We start from the raw sequence: 20,786 nt of genomic DNA, 5'->3' as shown, positions 1-20,786 counted from the left end.
CGCGGGAAAAGTAGGTAGAATAGCCAAGTGGAACACCCACCTGGACCAGTTCAACATCATTCATGAAATTCAACATTCCCAAAAATCCCAAGTTTTGGCGGATTTCTTAGCAGACATCCCCCTGGACAACGATGAAGAGATCAGGGGAATACCAGAAGCCGACGAGGAAAGCAAGGATTCAGTTGATGTCCTCGAAACCGCGAGTCAAAGACAATGGGAAGTCTTCGTTGATGGTTCCAAAAATAAGGAAGGGGCATGAATAGACATTGTCATCACCACCCCAACTGGAGAAAGGATCGTACAGGCACTCAGGTTAGAATTCAAAGAGCATACAAACAACATCGTCGAATACGAGGCAGTCGTACATGCCCTCCGCTTAATAATAGAGATGGGGGTAACCGATGTAAGACTGACAAGTGATTCGCAGCCTCTCATACGGCAAATAGGGCTCGAATACAATGTGTACGACGACACCCTCTCAGCTTACATGGCCTTGGTCCAAACATTAGCATCACAAATTCCGAACATCAAGTTCCGGCACTTATGCAGAAGGGATATCAGGCACGCGGATGCCCTAGCATATATATCATCCATGCTGAAGGACAGGAGTATCGAAGCTATCAAAATAACAAGGGTATACGAGCCTTCGATTGCATCACAATTTTCCTTTGATACAAATCAAGATACAGTGGAAGAAAATATCGAAGATCAGGTGGGAGAAGACATCTGTGACGATTTTGACGAAGAAGATATCCTGTCAAGAGAAAATCAAGACGAAGATTTCAACAACGAAGATGATTGGAGAATGATGATCCATGCGTTTCTCAAGGATGGAACCTTACCCGCGGATCACAAACAAACCAGGAAAATACTCTCCAAAGCAGGAAGATATGATCTTCGGGATGGGATCCTGTACAAGAAATCTTTCCTCGGACCGTTACTACGTTGCTTATCCAGGAAAGAGGGTCATCAATTCTAAACGACATCCATTATGGTGACGCAGGGAATCATAGCGGCATGAGATCACTAGCCGACAAAGAAAAAATGCAAGGATATTACTGGCCCACAATGATACAAGATGCTGCAAGAATGTCCCGACGATGTGAAGAATGTCAACGTTTCGCCAAAAAGATACACGCACCAGCAACAACGTTGAATTCTGTGGATAGTCCATGGCCATTTGCAAAATGGGGCATAGATATCGTTGGGACGTTCATCGAAGGATCAGGGAAAAGACGATTTTTGATAGTAGCCACGGACTACTTCAGTAAATGGGTGGAAGCCAAAGCCTAAGCCAGGATCAGAGACGTGGACGTGTTTACTTTCATATTCCAAAACATTATTTGCAGGTTCGGCATACCAGCGGAAATCGTGTCCGATAATAGCAAACAATTACAGGGGAAAACATATACATTCTCTTCGACACTTTCAAAATAAGGAAAAACAAGTCCACCCCCATATACCCTCAAAGCAACGGACAAGCGGAAGCTACTAACAAGACCCTCGCCCTTATCCTCAAAAAGAAATTAGAAGAACACAATGGGCGATGGTGTGAACAGCTACACAATGTATTATGGGCATACAGGACAACACGAAGATCTGCCACTGGGAGTCCCCATTTCTCCTCACTTATGGAGCTGAAGCAGTCAGCCCAACAGAGATCCTCATGCCAACCACAAAGACCGAAGCATGGGAGAAATATCTCACAACAGACATGATGTTAGAGAGACTGGACGACCTGGAAGGAAGGAGAGAAGCAGCATTGCAAAAGATGGAAAATTATCAACGGAGACTAGCGAGAGAGTACAACAAAAAGGTTAAGCTTCGAAATTTCGTATAAGGGCAGTATGTGCTAAGAACAATCCCGCAGTATCAACGAGAGAAGAAATGGGGAAAGTTAGCACCTACATGGGGAGGACCTTTTATAATACACGACATTGCGGGAAACGGTTCCTACTATCTTCGCAATCTGAAAGGCGAGGTCCTCCGGCACCCTTGGAATGCTAAATGGCTCAAACCATACTACCCATAGGAGCAGCGCAGCTTTGCATCTGCGTGAAGAATACCAGAAGAAGAAGGCAGCGTAACCGCTTTACATGTTTCTATCTCTGGACGAGGAGTAGCAGGCCTCAACCTATCAATCAAACAAACTTTTTGGGAAATCTTCAAGCAAACGAAATGGTCAAAAGGCCCGCTGGATGAACGCATGTACATTACATAATAAATTAACAATATTGGGGAAAGTAGTTAATCTACAATCTCTCAGGGCTCCCCTATTAGTGTCTATGAGTGTAAGACCAGGGGGAAGGCACCCAGCAGAAAGAGATACCCAACCAATTTTAAGGCAGCGGGTCGACGGAATGGGTGCATATAAGTATTTTCAAATAAGCATTCCATGTCCTAGAACGCTGCCTCGGCCCCCACCATTTGGGAATCCTCTGGCCCAGGATTCGCCAGCGGGGTGACAGGTCTCAAGACGATCACGAAGGTATTTACCTTCGGTGTCGCACTCAAACACTCTCAACTTTTTACAAAACAAGTTATTTCTAGTTTAACACTTCACAATACTTTAAAATAAAAAGATGAATTGATAACGCAGGTATGCCAAAAGGATGATCCATTTCATAAAGAGTTGATTACAAGATTCAGCAAATAAGATAAAGCAGGAAACACATCAAAAAATGATCCGAAATTATATAATCAACAAGGATCAACTTTCTATGACTAATAAAAGAAATCTACTTGGACGATACAGCTCCATCAACAGGGTTGTCTCTGCGAGACGAAGGTACGCTACCACCTGAAGAGGGCCCAGAAGAACCAGGCAAGGGCGCGGGAAGGGGACGACGCGGATAATTCTTGACAAGACCATGTTCGACTTTAAGACCAAGTTCAATCTTATCTAGGACTTTGTTGGTCTCTTCAACCAACTGACATCGAGCCTTATAAGTGATAACAACGGTCCGCTGGTTGGCCTGAGACAGCAATGCAGATAGGCGTTCCGCCTCTTTGGAGGCAATCTCCGCTGCTTCCTCACGAGACGCGGCCAACCCTTTGAAATAGTTGGTTTGTCCTTCCTGTTGCACTAAGGCAGATTGAGTTTTTTTAAGCTCATCATTTGCTGCGTGAAGCTGTCCCTCGAGTGATGAAAACAAGAAATACCAAGGGGTTAAAACGAAGAAATAACAGAATCACACTCGATAAAATGAGGTTATACCTTCGACATTAGCCGAAGCCTCTTCATACTCATTGACAACTGCGTCCCGATCCTCATCAAGAAAGTCATATTCGGTGGATAGTTTCATATAATCCGTTTGAAGGTTCGTAAGAGCAAATTGACTCGCGTCTAAATCTACCTGCTTCATTGAATCCAAGTGACGAAGATGGTTGACTTCGTCATTCATCTCCCCCATCTAAATTGAGGCAGCATACTATCCCTAACCCCGGGGCCTAAGAAAGAACGAGCATGTTGTAACTCTACTTCCAAAAAGCGCACTCTAGCCTCTAAGTCCGAAGCATGTTCTCGAGCATCATGCAGGTTGTCACGTGTCCATAGCAGCGTACCATTAAACAAACAACGGTCATGATTGTACTTATTTTGCATATCAACCATCAGTGTTCGTTTTTCACGCCACTCAGCTGTTAAGGCGTTGTGTTCATCAGCACGAGCATTCCACTTTACGGCTTCGCTTTTTAACTTACCCACCAACTCTGCAATACGAGATTTCTGTCGTTCCCTTTCTTTCTGAAGCCATATCAGCTCGGGGACACCACCCACTGAAGATAGGGTGGGGAGACTCAGACAGAACACCAAAATACAGATAGGGAATCACGAGGAGTGAAAGAACCGTAAAATACGAACCTGTGAAGGACGAGACATTTCTACGAGTCTGCTCCAATTCGTCGCGGACTATAGCAAGTTCTTAACGAAGAATATCCTCAGCGCTACCCAGCTGTTCTTTTTCCTTCAGACGGCCCCTCAGTTCATTTATTTCCACTTCAGCCGCATACAGTTCCTCTTCTCTATGACGAAGCTTTTCCTCCAACTTTAAAGACTTTGCTTTGAATAATTGGTATAGAACATGGTTACAATGTTCTCTCCTCATCATCTACGTCACAAACAACAAACATTATTATACCAAAGGGATCAGATATCACGAAGAACACAAGAGTACAAGGATTTACCTCTAAGACACGCTGCTGGGGAAAACCGTATTGGTACCCATCAGCTATGGCCATCATATCAGCAACATAGGAAGGAGGGTCAACCACTAGGTTATCTTCCGAAGCTCTCAGATTCTTCTCCCACATCTCAGCAACGCGGGATTCAGAAGAAAATTGCATCATCCGACGAGTATAAGCGTCTGAATTCTTCTCACCAGTGACTACTGGGGCAGGGTTAGGGACGAACATCAGGTTCTTCTTCTTAAGCCAAGCCAAAATGGCATATTCACCTTTAGGCATTAGCGAGTAAGGGAAATCCTCTGAAAGAGACTCAACCGCAGACTTCCCCTTGGCGGTTATCTCCTCACCCGCGCAAGTCTCGACATTACCACCCTCAGCATGACCACCTGCGTTCTCAGCTTGCTGATCAGTGGTACCTTCTTTGCCAAGATTCCCAAGCACATCCCAATCATCATTTGGGGAAAGCAATGAGAAGTCTTCGGCAAGACCCATGGAAGCATTCACATCAAAGGATTCCCCCGCGGAATATATCCCACCGAAAGAAAATTCAGGGGAAATCACGGGAAGAGTACCCACACCAACAATATCATCGCAAACAGGGGCAGACCCACCCCCTCCAGTACCACCAACGGTAATATTACCCTCAGCCTCACCATCACCACCCGCGGAAACTTCTTCTTCACCATCACCACCCGCGGCAACTTCTTCTTCACCATTACCACCTTCGTCATCAGGGTGAGAAGTGTCGGTACGCTCTTCTCCATTGGACATTCCTTCATCCTCACCATACCCTTCGTTTACGGGACTCGTAGCCTCCTCATAACCCTCAGCCTCACCGGTAACCGCAGTAGAAGATTGTTTGGGTCCAAGTTTCTTCTTCTTCGACACCTACAAACCATATACATCCCACAAAGGCTCATTTTTTCCCTCACTTCAAAAAAGAAAATTATTTCAAGCAAGGAAAAAGGGGCAAATAGATAGAGAATATAAGAAGAAACTATACCTTGGCAGCAACAGCACTCTTCATTGGATGGGTAGCACCAGAACCCTCCTCCTCATCTCCATCAACGACATCAAGAGCATAAGGAAAATTCATGCCCGCGAAATTCGGACGCCAAGGATAGAAATCTCCATAACGAGCAGGAGGAGTTTCACGAGGCTTGCGATTTTCATAAGGACGCCAACCGCGTGGACCCGGAATCCATCCATAAGCCCAAGGACCAACTACCTCAATAACAGTAGCATTCCATTCATAATCATGGTCACGCTTAATCCTTTCACGAGCCGGAAAAAGTTTCCGTTTAGCAGATCCCTCGGTACCAGGAACATACTTCAGCTTGGCATCACTCACCTAACTCAAAAGACGAATCTCACCACGGGGAGCAGCAATATTTCGAAGACTAACACTCCACGGATTACGGTTTCTGCTGTTGACATAATCCCCAAAAGAACTGTTAAAATTTTGAGGAGTGTACCACTCTCTCTCAGCAGGATTTGGAACATAGCAGGTTATCATAGTCTCTCCCCTGCTTCGCAGGTAACATTCCTTCAGTGAGCGAAGATAATTCCCAGATAGTTGTGACACGGAACGATTATGAGTTTTCGTGGAAGAGCTTTCGCGACTAGCCAACACGTCATAATAAAAGGAGTCACCCGACTTATATAGGGGCAACATGAGACCCGCCTCGAAGGCTCCAACAGTAGTCAACAGATGAAACTCGTCAAACTGATAATTAGCAAGGAGCTCGTAAGTGATATCATCGTCAGGGGCATATAAGCGAACCTCAAAAGATTGAAGTTCATGTTTTTCCTTGAACATCTCAAGATCAATATGCTTGAAAGTGACCTTCTTCTTACCAACTGAAACGTTGCGTATCACGTGGACAGTTTCTTCGTCGTCTGCGAAATCAGAAGTAGGACTCAATTCCGAAGCTTTCCTTTTAGAAGGAAGATTTTTAGATGGATCAGCTCTCAACATAGTACCTTTGGAGTACTTCCCTTTGAAAGAAACCGCGGGAGGAGGCGAAAAATATTTCTGCGGAGGCACTGAAGGAGGAGCCATTGAACGAAGGGGCGGAGCATCCACTATTTCAGTACGAGGAGGAGGATCCCGCGTACTCCTAGAGTCATCACGAGGAGGAGCCTGCATACTCCTAGAATCTTCACGAGGACGAGAAGGGGCGCGGTTAACAACATACCTAGATCCAGAAGGACCCTTCGGCATATCCCTTTTCTTAGTAGGAACAACCTTCGCACCGGAGGAAGATGAAACCCTATGACCCCGAGGATCCGATTGCGAGGACTTGTAAGGACCTTCCCCAAGGGGAGATCTGTCAGAATCTCGACGCGGAGGGGATCTTGGCGGACTAGACGGTGGGGTTTGGTAAGGAGCCCGCGGACGATCAGACATATCTACAAAGAAACACAAAAACAATTTAGAGAAGAATACGAGGAGATCACTAAATATCAAAAAACCCATAATTGATGGTTCATCCGGATAAACATTAAAAACCCTAAGAACTAAAAAATACTCCATCCGACTCCAGGAATAATACACAGGTACAAAATCACAGACCTTGTAACAAAGAACAGGGGCAAGCATATATGCTTCGACATGTATGATATTCATCGCAAAACCAAGAATACAGCAGCAGGAGACAAACGGGTAGATGCATAGATAAATCAATGATGAACAGCTAATGAATAACCCCGTACCTGTATAGAAGAGGACGACAAGCACCAACCACAGTCGAAGAAAAGAGGATCGGAGATATCAAAAGATACAGGGGCAACAACAATCGAGAGCGAAAGAAACAGAAAATTGAATGATGTTATCTTCCTTGCAAGAATGATGATAATAAATGACTAAAGAACAAGAAGAGAATGAACACTGACAAGAAGAGGATAAAAGTTTTTTTTCACATTCTCTTTCCTATTTATGAAGCTAGAGAAGACAATAACTTCTCCTCATACCAAGGAGCAGTTACGGGGAAAGTTAATGCAAAGTGGGAAACGTGTAGGACTACCTTTGTTCTTCAATTGCAAAATACGCCCAAGTTAGAAGAAGAGGGGCAAATTGTATGTACACCTTTCATCATCCACCACGTGTACGGAAAGAGACACGTGGAAGGCATGCAAAACAAGATATCAAAACATGATATCAAGCATCTCATCAGAAGATGCCACCGGTCAGCAGATCTGACGGTCAGGGACATAGGATCACATAGGTATGATGGCTCAGAGGAGCACCGGATAATACCCCTTGGGTGTTATCACACCCAATCCCGAGGAAGATCCCAAATCAACGGCCAAGAGGAAGTTTGGCTGACACAGATGTGACCAGACAAAGACACACTTGTCTGACACGAGCAGACATCCATCTACCCGCATTAAATACCAAAGAGATATACACGTGTCAATCAGCGCCGGGAAGAGGCGAGGATAATCCTTCGTATTCAAGCTCAGGCCGCGGCATATTCCGAAGACCTCTGCGTAATAGGCACAAAGCACAAGAAGATAAGATTACAACGGCGCCTCAGAAATGGGACCCACGTTCCAACCCTATAAGTACCCTCTCCACTAAGAGAGAAGGGATCGACCAATTGAGAGCAAATATAGGAGAATATAGGAGAGAGAAACATGAAGAGTAAGTAATCCCCCTACTTCCGCAGACCTATGTATATTCTAAAGTCATTCGACTATCTTTGTAACCATTCAATACATAGTGAAACACCAACCCCGTGGATGTAGGCCTTAGTGCCGAACCACGTAAATCTGTCTTGTTTTTTACATTTTAGCACCTTACATTCAGTGTTAAACTTCATATGTTTTACATTTATACTTGATTCTTGGTTTATTCCTTTATACGAACATTATTTATGATAATATTCGACTAGACAATGACAAGCCCGAAGGCTTCGAGTCGATGAATCGATATAATCATCCCCGTTACGCATACGACGTACAATTCTAGAATTAGGATGTATGCGAATATTGTTTGTGAATACGTGGATGGCTTCATGATTTATGTGTTCACAAAAGATGTTTGTTTGATTTAGCAAGATGTTTGTTTGATTTAGCAGGATTTCTTCCTAATTCAAAAATCAGATCGGAGAACCCACTTCATGTCCTTCCAGTACGTACCTTGCCTACTTCCTTCAAACACCTTTTTAGAGAGGAGGTTGTATTATATTTATTGCTTTTTGATCTCGTCCTTTATTTTCTTGCCACCATCTTACACCAACTTCTCTATTCCATTGTATAATAACAATTCGGTGACAGTGAAATACGGCGTGTGGCTTCCGTGTATGGTGCATTTAAGAAATGTCAGACAAATATGATAAGTAACAGTTGTCATTCTAATCCAGACAACAAAAGTTGATGTTTAAACAAGCTAGACAAGATTACCATGCTAAGCCCGAGATATATACGGAAGAAAACGAGATATGTATGGAAACTAAAGAAATCATTAAGAAGAAAATTTATGCATCTTTTATTTATATGATTTTGTAACGTGCATCCACTTTTCACTTATATTTTTGTTGAAAAATTATATTTTACCTTTAGTTTCTAAGTGACAAATTGCGATATCACCCTTTTCACACTTGTTATGCAATTGAAATTTTTTGTTCACCTATTTCAACATTGAAAAGTTATATTTTCACTCAAAATATTTCTAGAATAAATTCATTTTTTACCTTTATTTCTAGGGAAAATTGTAATTTCGGTGAAATTATCACTAAAAATTTGAATTATCACTAAAAATTAGTATTATCGCAAAAAAAACGCAAGTGAAAATTGCAATTATCACTAAATGTTGGATTTATCACCAAATTGTGAAAACTGAGATTTTCGGAGCAAACCGGTTATGATAAATAAATAAGCCAGCAGATTTATTTTATACGGGTTTTTAGGGCTTCTTATTTGTTATTAAGTTATTAACTTTATAAACAAATAAATAAATGAATTTCTTTATTTATGATGTGGTTTTTACAGTGATAAGTAGGGAATTCGTTTCTCGGACTTGGGAAGATATTGATTTTAGACTTACTAAAAGAAAAATATTAAAACTAAGAAAAATATGCAAAAGAAGGTAACAAGATTAAGAGTTACTAGGACTCAGGATTCCACCAAACTCATGTTGTTATGGTTCAATTATTAGTTCTTTGATAATTATAGCTCCAAAAATAATAACTATTGACTTTAAATCTTTGCCAAGGTAGATTTTATAAAACATTAATTGTAAATGGTAAGCACGGGTTATCAAAACACCTAAGCTAAGCATAACCCATCAAACTAAATCACAACTAATTAATTTAAAATCATAATTCAAATTATATTAATGCAAAAGTCATAAAAAGAATTTAATAAAATTACCATAGTGTTGAGAATTGGCTTCCTCCGCCATCCCAGTGATGGGGTTTAAATCCTCATATTTTTCACACGCTCAAAAGAATTTTTCATTGCTCAAAAGTGCTTACAAGAGGTGAAAAAGAGAAGAAGAATAAAAACAGAAAATTGTAACTTTTATAAGTGTTGCAGAGCAACTATTACAATGAGATTCACTGTAGACAGTTCTGTTTTGCAGCAGATTTAGCGACTGTCTTTTGCAGGCTTATGTTCATCGTGTTCTTGAGTTTCTGCAGCAGCAGAAACCTTTCCTGCGAGCTCTTATTTCTTCTCTGCAGCACTCTGTTGTTTCCCCAAACTCTCGATAACCCTATCTTCATCCCAAGCACCTAATTTATACTCGATAGACCCCCAAAATCCTTCGTAATAACTCGAATATATTTTCTTTTGCTCGGGATCATTTTATACCATTATTACGTGATTATTTCCTTCTATATTTTCTTCACGCATATCCAGTGGACCAAATCCATCCAAACACGTTCCATAGATGTTGCAGAAGCTGTCGAACATACTCTTTCCTCATGCAATTCCCAAATTAATCTCAATAGAATACCGGAAATAGTTGTCTTCCCTGTTTCGGTCCAACACGTGTGATTTTCCTAATTGATCGCATTCAATGCCGTTACCAATCCTGTTGTGATATGGCACAATATTTACAACCAATCCTCGACAAAATATCCAACCATAACTCTTCAGTTCTGGTCCATGCAGTTACGCAGAGAACTGCCACAATTTCCCTCCAAAAAGCCTCCTTTGAATTGTGAAGAAGAAGAGGCGCCCCCTATCCATAGTAGGGGTGCCTTTATCAGCTGCCTTAGGGGGTGTCCCTGGAGTGTGAATAGCAGGTTGGTGCCCCTTAGCAAATGAGGTGCCCTTTACCCAAACTGAGGAGTCCGAATAACACGCGTCCTCTGGGTGCCGAAATCAACTTTTTGAGCCAAATTTTCCAACAAAGTTTATTTCTTAAAAATACCAACAAACACATAAAACACCATAATTAATACATAATCGAGCACTAACGATACAGAACGTTGAGGACAAAATAGACACATAAATGCGTCTATCAAATACCCCAAAATTTATTATTTTCTAGTCCTCGAGCAAATCTAATCTAGAAAATAAAATCCTAACTCACTAGGTGGCCCTAGTGACCGAGTTATAATCTCGGGAGGGTTTACCAGAGGTGTACCCGCAAAACCTTGACTTCTAATTGGTCACAAATATCCGAAGAGCTATGAGGACATACATATTCTCAACCTATCTCCAAGTAACTAGAATGCCAGAGAAATTAAGGGTGTCAGCTCTAAAGCTGAATAAAGAATAGGGGAGACACATCCGCAATACTGCTAGATAAAGAGATATCCGCTACACAGCTAGATAAACATTGTAAGATGCATCCGCTTTACAGCTTGATAAGATTAGGAGAGAGATAAAGATGAGAGGGACATCTGCTACACAGCTGGACAAATTACGTGTGATGAGTTGAACCTGTGCTAGAAAGATCTTGTGCCATATGGAAGGCGGACTAACAAAGAAACCAATATGCATCTCTCATCGACTCTCTCATAGTGCTCAGTAGAAGCAACGTCTTCTTCGGCTTCAACTGTTGATGATAAATTAACTCTTCTCCTTAATTTCTTGCTTGAAACTTCCTTATAGATTTCTACTTCCCTATGGCCTTATTGAACAAAAAGCTGATTAAAACGTAAGGATGATTTTTTCAATTTTTTTTTTTTTTTTTTTGTAAATTTTTTTGTTTTTAATAAACAATAATAACAAGACAAAAATTTACATGGCCATGAGAGAAGGACTTCAGTACTTGGATCTTCGCAACTTGTAATGTCTTGGTATCATGAATGTCAATAACTTATATCGTTTGATTTTGTTTGCTCTTGTAACTAAGTCTTCAATTTTGATTTTAAAATTTTGCTTTATTTTCTATTGTTGCTTATAAACCTTAAACGTCATCAACTTTCTTCATATATTTTGATGTTTCTCCACTTGTTGATGATGATAGGTTACTATTGAGAGAGAGTCGTAATCCAGTAACTAAGACTACATTGTGAGGTTGCTTTGTCTTTCTGGCATTTCCTTCTGGCCTAATTTCCTTTCCATCATGGATGGTTAGGTCCATCGCGATTACCCTCTAAAAGGTACATGGTATCTCCTGAATGTCAAAGATCTCAATGTGTTTTTCTCTAATGTCTCAGTAGAATGTTATCCCTAGCAATTCCAATTTCCATCTTTTCGGTGAGAAACAATATGTAAACTTAGCTAACCGGATACTATGTGACGCTAGAAGTTTCTCCCTTACCCCAAAACTTAAATCTAACATTGTCCTCAATGTTCTAAAGATAAAATTAAAAACATGAACAAGGAGAAACTGTTACCACTTGAGGGAAAAGAAATAAGTAAGGATATTACCGTATCGCATGAGCGTGGGTGCCTCCCAGAAAATGCTAAATTTAAAGTCTTTAGCTAGACATCAAATACCTCAAAAAGGATTGTCACCTTCCAAAGTCATATACCAATAGTCGTAACCACTGTGAGTCAACAACAACAAATAGAGCTGACACAAACATAAGAGACATGCACTGGATTAGATAAATAAACAAATTAAGCATAACCTTATCTAGGGTTTCTAAGGTTTTGTTTAAGACAAATGGATTTGTCTGGGGTGCCCATTTGGTCTCCATATGAATGTCTATAAAAACGGGCTCAGCTGAACGACGGGTCTCTAAAACATGGATTTCCTTATAGATAGTATCAGGAGGATCGGGTTGTAGAGTTTGAAGAAACTCAAGTAATACCTCAGAGGCACAAAGTTCGAGTCCCAAGTTAGGAAATTCAATTAGGGATACACGATTGCATGAATCGTCATTACCCCCAAACTTAGGGTAAACAATATCCTCAAATGGACCAAAACCTATTGGATGGATTCTAGGGTCCATAAGGTCAGTGCAATGACTAGCTTCATTTGTGGGACGGTCATCCAAATGAACACCATCATCAAATTCATATAATGGATTATCAAAGAAAGTCTCTCGTAAAGGATCATCGACTTTCTCTAACTCACTGAAGGGTTCCTCAAATAATGGATTGCCAAACACATTGTAGGCTAAAGGATCACAAACTAAAGTGATAATCATGTTCACCTCTTCTAGGTCATTTATCTCAGAAGACTTAATAACATTAAACACATTTAGCTCAGTAGTCATATTACCAAAAGATATGTTCATAAGTCTGGTTCTATAGTTGATGACAACATTGGAAGTGGCTAAAATGGGCGACCTAAAATCACCGGTATTTGAGCACTAGAGTCCTGAACAGGTTTGGTACCTAAAACAACGAAATCCACTGGATAAATAAACTTATCAACCTCAATCAGAACATCCTCTATGACACCACGAGAGACTTTGACAGACCTATCAGCTAATTGCAGTGTCATTTTAGTCGGCTTCAACTCTCCAAGACCTAGCTGAGTGTACATATGGTAAGGAAGTAAGTTAACACTATCTCCTAAGTCAAGTAATGCCTTATCAACCATGTGATTACCAATCGTACAAGATATGGTGGGGCATCCGGGGTCTTTATACTTAGGGAATGTTTGGTTCAGAAGGATTGAACTTACCTGACCAGCTAAAAAGCCTTTCTTATGGACATTAAGCTTACGCTTTCTTGTAAAAATATCTTTAAGGAACTTGGCATAAGCAGGCATTTGTCTGATTGCATATAGTAATGGAATGTTAATGTTCACTTGTTTAAATATTTTCATTATTTCATTGAAAGTTGATTCTCTCTTGGTTGGAGTTAACAACTGTGGATATGGGGATCTAGGCACAAAGGTAGTTTTATCAGGAACGGCATTGTACTTTTTAGAGACTCTATCAGTCTCTTCTGCTATTGGCTCTTCTTCATGAGTAGAAGGTGGAACTACAGTATGTCCACTATCAGGCATATCTACCTTATTGTCTACCGTTTTACCACTTCTAAGGGTTGTTATAGAGTTCACATGATTGAACTCTTTCTCTCTAGAGGATACTTCATGAATTCCTATGGGGTTGAATAGTGGTTGATTGGGGAGCTTTCCATTTTCCCTTTCGCTCAAAAACTCTGCAATTATACTAACCTGATTCTTTAGCTCTGAAATAGCCTAAGATTTTTCCTGTAAACCTTTCTCAACCGTTTGCTTAAACACTGCACTGTTATGAGATAAGATGCTGAGAGACTCTTCTAAGCTCATGATCTTTTTATCCGACATGGTCTGATACTGATGTGGCCCTAAATGGTTCTTAGCATACCCAAAACCTGGGAGAGTCTGAGAACTACTAGGCTGACCTTGACTCTGGCCCTTATACCAAGAAAAATTAGGTTGGTTCCTCTAACCTGGGTTATAGGTATCTGAATATGGATCAAATCTCTGACGGTTTTCAAACCTAGAGTTTTTATAAAGACCATAGGCTTGCTCTTTGTATCTAGCATGGTGTGACCCTTGATTCATTTCTAAGGCCTCTAGACGCCTAAGAATATCAGACCCATAATCAACTCTATCGACCCTATGGATATGATTTCTAGGTATTTCTGGTTCTCTCATTGAAGCCCATTTCCTAGTTTTCTCAGCTAACTCGATGAACTCGTCAAAACATTCATCTTGGTCTTGATGGTTAAATTCTACACCACTAATTGTTTCTACCTGCATACGAGTTTCACTATCAAGGCCCTCATATAAAATTTGGGCCAAGTGGGATTTTTCAAAGCCGTGATGTGGACACTGGTATAACAATTCACTAAACCTTTCTACATAATCATGAAGTTTTTCACCTAATTTCTGCTTAAAGGTTTGGATAGACTGACGAATAGCAGCAGTCTTGGGGTGTGGGTAGAATTTCTCAACAAATACTTCTACAAGACCATCCCAGGTGGTAATTATTTTAGAAGGGATAGAATGATACCACTCTTTGGCTTTCTCATCGAGAGAGAAGTGAAACAAACGTAACCTAAGCACATCTTTGGAGACATTCAGATAGTTCATTGTGTCACAAATCATTTCAAAGTCTCTTATATGGGTATACGGGTTCTCATTCTCTAACCCCCTAAAGGTACGAAGCATGCCAATAGTCTCAGGTCTAATATCAAATTGTACCGTAGAAGCTGGTATAACTACACCTGTGTCACGCACTACCCTAGACGGGTTCAAAAGATCCCTAAGGGTTTTGGTTGGCGGGACCTCACCATCATTTTCATTAACCATTTTATAAAAAATCGAAGTTCCACCTAAATCTGTGTAGCGGGTCGGACTCAAATTGAAAAGGTCGTTATCCTCAAGTCTATCTCCTACCCGTTTCCAACGACACATACACAAGTAGAAACACTAGTGGTAACCAAAAGTTTGTGCACATGTAAATGCCGGGGTTCACGAATTTAGGTAAGCTTGGGTTACCTTTAGCAATATATACCTACAGTCAAAGACTGTTCAATGGTACGTGGCTAAGGCTTGTGGTGTTTCAGATGATAACGCCCAGAGAGTTCACCTTACTAAACCACGTGTTTTCCTAGAATCAGTGTCAGACGAATAACGCAATTGGTGTGTGCACGTGTTTTTTTTAATTAAAAAATAATGAAATAAAATATTTACAAAGAAAGAAATAAAATAATTATGTACGAATAAAATAAAACTAAAAAAAAATATTAACTTATTGACAAAAATAAAATCTTGAGTATGCTACTTACTTTTTTGGTAGGAAAATCCATAATAAATGCAAAATATAACCTACACAAAAAAGACAAGACTATACCCAAAGTAAAATCAAAGAAAATAAAAATAAAAATCTAAAACCTAACCTAAAAGCAAGTCCGCGTGGCGGCGCCAAAAACTGATGTAGTTTTTACTGTGATAAGTAGGGAATTTGTTTCTCGGACTTGGGAAGATACTGATTTTAGACTTAATAAAAGAAAAATATTAAAACTAGCAAAAATATGCAAAAGAAGGTAACAAGATTAAGAGTTATTAGGACTCAGGATTCCACCAAACTCATGTTCTTATGGTTCAATTATTAATTCTTTGACAATTATAGCTCCAAAAATAATAACTATTGACTCTAAATCTTTTCCAAGGTAGATTTTATAAAATATAATTGTAAATGGTAAGCATGGGTTATCAAAACAACTAAGATAAGCATAACCCATCAAACTAAACCACAACTAATTAATTTAAAATCATAATTCAGATTATATTAATGCAAAATCATAAAAAGAATTTAATAAAATTTCCATAGTGTTGAGAATTGGCTTCCTCCGTCACCCCAGTGATGGGGTTTAGCTCCTCATATTTTTCACACGCTCAAAAGAATTTTTCATTGCTCAAAAGTGCTTACAAGGGGTGAAAATAGAGAAGAAGAATAAAAACAGAAAACTGTAACTTTTATAAGTGTTGCAGAGCAACTGTGACAATGAGATTCACTATAGACAGTTCTGTTTTGCAGCAGATTTAATGACTGTTTTTTGCAGGCTTATGTTCTTCGTGTTCTTGAGTTTCTGCAGCAACAGAAACCTTTCCTGCGAGCTCTTATTTCTTCTCTGCAGCACTCTGTTCTTTCCCCAAACTCTCGATAACCTTCTCTTCATCCCAAGCACCAAATTTATACTCGACAGACCCCCAAAATCCTTCGTAATAACTCGAATATATTCTCTTTTGCTCGGGATCATTTTCTACCATTATTACTTATTTCCTTCTATATTTTCTTCACGCATCTCCGGTGGACCAAATCCATCCAAACACGTTCCATAGATGTTGCCGAAGCTGTCGAACATACTCTTTCATCATGCAATTCCCAAATTAATCTCAAAAGAATACCGAGAATATTTCTCTTCCCTGTTTCGGTCCAACACGTGTGATCTTCCTAATTGATCTCATTCAATGTCGTTACCAATCCTGTTGTGATACGACACAATATTTCCAACCAAACCTCGACAAAATATCCGACCATAACTCTCCAATTCTGGTCCATGCAGTTACGCAGAGAACTGCCACAATTTCCCGCCAAAAAGCCTCCTTTGAATTGTGAAGAAGAAGAGGCGCCCCCTATCCATAGTAGGGGTGCCTTTATCAGCTGACTTAGGAGTGTCCCTGGATTGTGAATATAAGGTGGGTGCCCCTTAGCAGATGAGTGCCCCTTATCCAACTGAGGAGTCCGAATAACACGCGTCCTCCGGGTGCCAAAATCAACTTTTCGAGCCAAATTTTCCAACAAAGTTTATTTCTTAAAAGTACCTACAAACACATAAAACACCATAATTAATACATAATCGAGCACTAACAATACAAAACATTGAGGACAAAATAGACACATAAATGCGTCTATCAGTCTAGATAAAATATTATTTTTGTAATCAACAACTTTTCCAAATAATTATGGGTTATATATAATTAATTCAAATTATGTGTTTTTGATTAGAAAATATTTATTTGGGCTACAAAAATATTTCCCCATTATTAAATGTGGTAACTTTAAAGGACTGTATATCAGTTTAAATAATCAGGCACTTCAGTGAGAACCTAAGATATTTCAACTCTACACATAGCTCAATATTGAACCCGACTATCTTGGCCTAGAAAACCCGGTATGCAAACTTAACAGATTTCAACCTGAACTAAAAACTGACCTTTGTTAGAAAGAAATAACGGAATCCAAAGGAAACTCTACGGGGTAACTCAACAACTGCAATCGAATCAGAAGACATTGTTTTGGCATCAATTACATTCACTACAGATTTTCTGCATCAATTGACATATCAATATTTGTTAGGACATAGAGAACGAATGATAGAAAAATAAAATTCAACATCGATTTGGTCCTAGTAATTAGACGGAAAATTTGAAGTCAAATGAAATACTTAAGAAGCAAATTTGGGACCATGTCTATATGAAGTGTTGTGAACCTTATGGGAAGAACAGATATTGTTGGCATCGCAATGGTTTTCTATTCAAGGTCATGGAAAAACAAAACCTCGTAATATAAAGAAAAAGATTATGTATGCTACTTGTTATGTGACATGAAGTTTAGAAGAATGGAATATGGGACAAGGCTGAAAGCCTGAAGAACTTTCTCAGTTGTCTTTCTCTTTCTCTTATCCAATCTCTAGTTGGGATCAAATACTTATATGCAACATTTAGCTATTATTGCCAAGGAAAAATGTCAATAAGGGTGAGAATTTAGAAAATATGAGATAATAATTACCCAGTGTTCTCATCGTATACGAAGAATATTAAGTACCCATCATCTTCTTGAGATGTCATTCCCGGGTCACGAGAAACAAAAATAGTGTCTCCCCAAAACTTTCCAGGTTCCAAGTTAAAGATACCTTTAATATTTCCTCCTACCTCAAAATTTTTGTTTCCCAACAATGGGTTAGCATGTAAATCAAGATTAATAATTCCTTCCAGTTTTCGAACCATAGTTGCATACACAAACCTTTGTTTTCTGAATTATAGATGATGCATTAGCCAAACAAGAACCATTATAAGAAAACATCACAAGATAAAAAAGAAGATGAAAGTTACCTGCCAATGTAATTGTCATTAATCCGGAGGAAATCTACAGAAGATATGGGAAGTTTTTTTGGTGCAGCTAAATCATTTCTCATATTGAATCTCATCTCATACCTGGTAGGAAACAAAAAAGATGTTAGAAAAAACAAGGTAATGTGTAGTTAAAACTAAACGTCTTACAGTTCACTTTCAAAATCCAAAGGATTCTCGATCCAGTAGGCGATGCTCGTTGAATCTGTATTTTGAAGGCGACAAGTGATCAAAACTACTTTGTCATCGTCTTCCCAAGCATTTGCTGATCGTTGGATGAATTATATATCAGAATTCACTTTTCACTTGAGTGGTTAGCTAAACCACGAATAAAATATAATTGCTTAATCGATGAAAGGGAAAGATATTGGCACAAGAACTCAGTTTCTTAGTCGCGAAATACAGATCTTAATTAGGACTTGCAATAGGCACAATTGGCGAGTACGGATATTAGTACTTGTCATATGCTGGCTACATTGACTCTAGTCGGTTTTCTAGACGCTACGTATGTTTTTATTCCCGTTCTTATCATGAGAGTGCTGAGAGAAACAATATGGCTCACCGTTGTGAAATATAAAACAACTAGGAAATTCGAACCATCTGATATTATGCTCATCTGTTGAATATCGGGGAAGAATACCAAAGGGAGCTTTTTTTGTTGCATCAAATGCGAGAACGGATTCTCCAGTCACAAAATTCTGAAATATAAGTGAAGCAAACAAATTATAAAAATAGTCATAATATTTGACAAAATGTTTTGCAATATGTTAGCTTATGTTTTAAGAAACAACAAGTTTAATTACTTGTAAATATTTATACCGTGCAAGATGAGGGGTTTACTCTCGAAAACCACACTGTCAATAATTTAAAAAGAAGAGATATCTTGATTTTGGATCACATAAAAGTGATCAGAATTGCGTTTAGGTCACCAAAATATTTTTATTAGAGTTTGAATCACAAGACTGCCATTGACCGTCTTGACTGTTAAGTTTTTTCTATTTTTTTTTTGATATTAACTTCTGTAATTAAATACCCTCGGTTAATCAAATGATGAATATGACCATATGACAAATTGAAGAAGAAATGGATAGAACAGAAGAAAACTAGGATCAGAGGAGATATAATCGACTAATCAAGTCAAGTGATAAATTCAGCCCTAGATTCATCTTACATCCACTACTTCGATGATAGACACTATCTACTGTCTTCAAGCTTTCAAAGCTATTTGGTATTGTCCCTATTGGGAGACGAGTTCAGGTAGTATCTTGAACAGGAAACATTTCATTTTCCTCCTTGTTTCACGGAGATAAATTAACAGTATCCCAAGGTTTTCTACCGCTCAATAAAATGATGCCAACTTCTCCTCGTTCAGAAGTTTCATCGTATTATCAAGATTAACGAGAATCAGGTGGCTTTTCCCACTTAATCCATCCAAATCCAAACATCTTCACATATATTTTATTATATGTCCCTTTATTCGATTCATTCCAATATATAAAATACTAATTCATTCTTAGTTTCATAAGAGTTCATCATCGTTCCCTAATTTGACAATCCTAATTTCATGATTCCTATTTCCTAACCTGACCAGGGAGATGGTCGTGTTGTGGTAAGTTAAAGAAGTTGAGAAACAAAAAAGAGCGGCGGCAGTCATCGGTGACAAAAAATATGAATGACAAATTTAGTAAATAAATTAAAACCTAGTTAATCATTTTCATAATTAACAGATTTTCGTAAGACAGTCCTGTGACCCAAACTCTAATTAAAATATTTTCGTGACCCAAACTCAACACTGGTCATTTTTATGTGACCCAAAATCAAAATATCCCTAAAAAGAACTAGCAGTATACCTTCAGTCAAAGTTTCAGAGACAAATTCATGAAAATTACGAAAATTTTCGTAATGGCAAAGTCATGCATCAAGATAGGCTCTGATAATATTATTGGCACGGGATCAAACATGAAGCCATCTTTAGAAATAACCCGATACGAACAGTAAGGTGGTGTGAAGTGGCACCCAAAGGTAAACATCTCACCTTCAATCAACATTAACATTTATATCAAACGAAAGCTAGGAGATATTATTTCATGTGTATTAATGGCTAGTTGCACAATTAAGCTTTACCAGTAAATGAATCGATCTTTGGGTGTGCTGTAACAGGATGTTCCAATTGTTTGTCATAATCTAACACTCCAAATGTCTGCACATGTCCATCTTCTAGAACTTTAATAACATCTGAAAAATTGTAAAAGATATGAAGAATGAAATATTTGACGTTCTTTTTTTTCCGTTAATTTTCTTTAATGAGTTTGAAATTGTTATACTATTGCTATTATTCATAATCATGCTGCGAGTCTCAGGAAGAACCATGGCCCTTGAATATGGGTGCGTCTTTAATGATTGTTCCCTTTGTGTGTTTTTTTTTTGGCCAAAACTTGTAATTTTGCACCTGATTTTGAAACTTGCAGCACAAACAGTTACTTACAAGGTTCATCCATTTCTCCGAGAACCAAAAGCTTTCCATCGTGGTATGTGAGACTAGTATTACCAGTTGGGATAGTCCATGTATAAATACAAAAAAACTTTAATATATTATGTTTTCGACAACTTATGC

General features: G+C 39.1%; 1 pseudogene; it reads right to left on the bottom strand.

The window, feature by feature from the left end:
- Positions 1–6,867: 6,867 nt before the first annotated feature.
- The window catches only part of LOC113306464, a 39,971-nt pseudogene continuing 26,052 nt past the window's right edge, over positions 6,868–20,786 (bottom strand).

The sequence above is a fragment of the Papaver somniferum genome, chromosome 8 (assembly GCF_003573695.1).
Source record: "Papaver somniferum cultivar HN1 chromosome 8, ASM357369v1, whole genome shotgun sequence".
Classification (NCBI taxonomy): domain Eukaryota; kingdom Viridiplantae; phylum Streptophyta; class Magnoliopsida; order Ranunculales; family Papaveraceae; genus Papaver; species Papaver somniferum.
Note: the sequence above shows the minus strand (reverse complement) of the source record. Positions and strands in the feature narration are given on the sequence as shown.